A 3,583-nucleotide genomic window follows, 5' to 3' on the forward strand; every position below is an offset into this window, starting at 1 on the left:
ATATAATATATCTATATATAAGATATAGCCATAGAGATGAAGAGAATTTATCTATATATACCTATAATATAAATATATAAAATATAACACAATCTATAATTATAAATAAAAATATATATAAATATTTATATAGATATATATATATATATATATACATTTATATATATGTATGTATATATATCTTTGTTTATTATATTTCTCTCTTTATTTTTCTTTTGTGTTCAGAAAATATTTTAAATAAAATTATATTAATATTTTAAATCAATTGAATTGATATGTTTTTATTTTGTTTTTCCTTACTTTTTCATTTCATTTACTTTTATTTACTTAGTTTATCTTTTTATTTATAATATCTTTTCTTTTCTTTAATTTAATTTCATTTTGTTTTATGTATTTATAGTTTATTTTCATTATTTTATTTTATTTATATTTATATATTTTATTCATATATATATATATATATATAATTATATATAATAGATATATATAATAGGTTTCTCTATATAGTTTTATTATTGTATTTTGTTCATTTTTTATTATTTCATTTATTATCTTTATTTTATTTATCGTTTTATGGGTTTTATTTATTATTTTGAACATCATTTATCACGATTATGTTGTTATTGTTATCGTTTGTTTTTGTTTATTTCATTTTATTGTTATCAATATCTTTGTTATTGTTATCGCTTGCGTCATTTATTATCTTTATTTTATTTTTCGTTTCATGGGTTTTATTTATTATTTTGAACATCATTTATCACGATTATGTTGTTATTATTATGGTTTGTTTTATCTTATTTTATTTTATTGTTTGTTTTATTTTAATTTGTTCATTTTATTTTATTTTGTTTATTTTATTTTAATTTGTTCATTTTATTATATTTTGTTTATTTTATTTTAATTTGTTTATTTTCTTTTATTTTGTTTATTTTCTTTTATTTTGTTTATTTTCTTTTATTTTGTTTATTTTATTTTATTTTGATTATTTTATTGTTATCAATATCTTCGTTATTGTTATCGCTGTCGTTATCGTCTTTATTGTTGCTCTCGTTATATTTTTTGTCGTATTTAATCCCTGTTATCGTCATTTCTGTTATTTTTATTATCATCTTTGTTATTATCATTTCTCTCTTAGTTTCATTTTCTCCTCATTTATTATCGCGATTCTAATAATTATAATTATAATTATCTAGTAATTTTGATAATAATTACTAGAATTTATATTTTTTGTCGTATTTAATTCCTTTTATCGTCATGTCTGTTATTTTTATTATCATCTCTGTTATTATCATTTCTCTCTTAGTTTCATTTTCTCCTCATTTCTTTAATATTGTGATTTTGATAATGATAATAATTCTAGTAATTATGGTAACTCTAATAATTCTAATAATTATAATAATATAATTCTAATAAATATGATAATATAATTATAATAATTATAATGATTATAATAATCATAATAATCATAATAATCATGATGATAGAGTGATGTAATTATGAGAGTTATAATAATCTAATTCTAATAATAATTAATAATTAATAATAATAATTAGTAATAATAATTAATAAATAATAATAATAATAATTAATAATTAATAATGATAATTAATAATAATTAATAATTAATAAATTAATCAAAAGAATTAATTAATAATTGAATAATTTCTCCGCAGATAATTACGGACACCCCCTGGGACACACCCTGGGAGGGGCAAGGATCAGCCTCGGGGGGGGTGGAGGAGGACCTAATTCTCACACGTCCTTGGGAGGGGGGGCCAGCTATGGCACCCCCCCCCAGCGGAGGGAAAGGTCGGCTGATTTCTGGTCCAAGAGGAGCTTTGGAGGAGGAGGTGGAGGAGGAGGAGGTGGAGGAGGAGGTGGAGGAGGAGGTGGAGGAAGACGGGGGCCAGGAGGTGGAGGAGGAGGGGGGCGAGGAGGTGGAGGACGAGGTGGAGGAGGAGGTGGAGGAGGAGGAGGGGGGCGAGGAGGTGGTGGAGGACGAGGAGGTGGAGGAGGACGAGGAGGTGGAGGAGGTGGTAGCCAGCCCTCTTCTCACCCTCTTCCTCACACCCTCTCCTCCTCCTCCTCTTCCTCCTTCTCATCCCCTCCCCTCCCTTCCTCTCTCTCCCTCTCCTCTCCTGGTTTCCCTCCTACTTCCTTACCTCCCCTTTTGCTCCCCTCCTCTCACCCCCCACCCTCTCTGACCCTCCCCCTCCCTCCTCCTCCTTCTCCTCCTCTTCCTCTTCCTCCTCCTCCTTCTTCTTCCTCTTCTTCTTCTTCCCACCCTCACCCACACCCTCCTCCCCATACCCTTCCTCATCCTCATCCTCCCCCTCCAACCACCACCACCACCACAACCACCACCACCTCCACCTCCTCTTCCTCCACCTCCTCTTCCTCCTCCTCCTCTTCCCCCTCCTCCTCCTCCTCCTCCTCCTCCTCTTCCTCCTCGTCCCACATCGTCAACAGAACCAAGAGCAAGAAGAACATGGCAGAACACCTCCTGTTTGGGCAGAACCACCATCACCACCACGACGCTGCCGGATGCCTCTGCAGAGCCTATAGTGAGGTATGGTGACTATAGTGAGGTATGGTGACTATAGTGAGGTATGGTGACTATAGTGAGGTATGGTGACTATAGTGAGGTAATGAGACTGACTATAGTGAGGTATGGTGACTATAGTGAGGTAATGAGACTGACTATAGTGAGGTATGGTGACTCTTGTGAGGTATGGTGACTCTTGTGAGGTATGGTGACTCTTGTGAGGTATGGTGACTCTTGTGAGGTATGGTGACTTGTGAGGTATGGTGACTATAGTGAGGTATGGTGACTATAGTGAGGTATGGCGACACTATAGTGAGGTATGGTGACTCTTGTGAGGTATGGTGACTATAGTGAGGTATGGTGACTATAGTGAGGTATGGTGACTATAGTGAGGTATGGTGACTATAGTGAGGTATGGTGACTATAGTGAGGTATGGTGACTATAGTGAGGTATGGTGACTATAGTGAGGTATGGTGACTATAGTGAGGTAATGAGACTGACTATAGTGAGGTATGGTGACTATAGTGAGGTAATGAGACTGACTATAGTGAGGTATGGTGACTCTTGTGAGGTATGGTGACTCTTGTGAGGTATGGTGACTCTTGTGAGGTATGGTGACTCTTGTGAGGTATGGTGACTTGTGAGGTATGGTGACTATAGTGAGGTATGGTGACTATAGTGAGGTATGGCGACACTATAGTGAGGTATGGTGACTCTTGTGAGGTATGGTGACTATAGTGAGGTATGGTGACTATAGTGAGGTATGGTGACTATAGTGAGGTATGGTGACTCTTGTGAGGTATGATGACTCTTGTGAGGTATGGTGACTCTTGTGAGGTATGGTGACTCTTGTGAGGTATGGTGACTATAGTGAGGTAATGAGACTGACTATAGTGAGGTATGGTGACTCTTGTGAGGTATGGTGACTCTTGTGAGGTATGGTGACTCTTGTGAGGTATGGTGACTCTTGTGAGGTATGGTGACTCTTGTGAGGTATGTTGACTCTTGTGAGGTATGTTGACTCTTGTGAGGTATGG

At 35.0% G+C, this 3,583-nt stretch overlaps 1 protein-coding gene across 1 annotated transcript in view; it reads left to right on the forward strand.

Moving 5' to 3' along the window:
• The window catches only part of LOC147466432 (uncharacterized), a 24,567-nt gene extending 22,687 nt beyond the window's left edge, over positions 1-1,880 (forward strand). Inside the window, exon 4 of the mRNA XM_086535488.1 lies at positions 1,674-1,880. The gene's annotated coding sequence lies outside the window, so the exon portion shown is untranslated. The remainder of the gene's footprint in view (positions 1-1,673) is intronic.
• The last annotated feature ends 1,703 nt before the right edge of the window (positions 1,881-3,583 follow it).

The sequence above is a fragment of the Penaeus japonicus genome, unplaced genomic scaffold, assembly GCF_977035675.1.
Source record: "Penaeus japonicus unplaced genomic scaffold, GWHDUDI00000001_assembly GWHDUDI00000976, whole genome shotgun sequence".
In the NCBI taxonomy this organism is placed as follows: domain Eukaryota; kingdom Metazoa; phylum Arthropoda; class Malacostraca; order Decapoda; family Penaeidae; genus Penaeus; species Penaeus japonicus.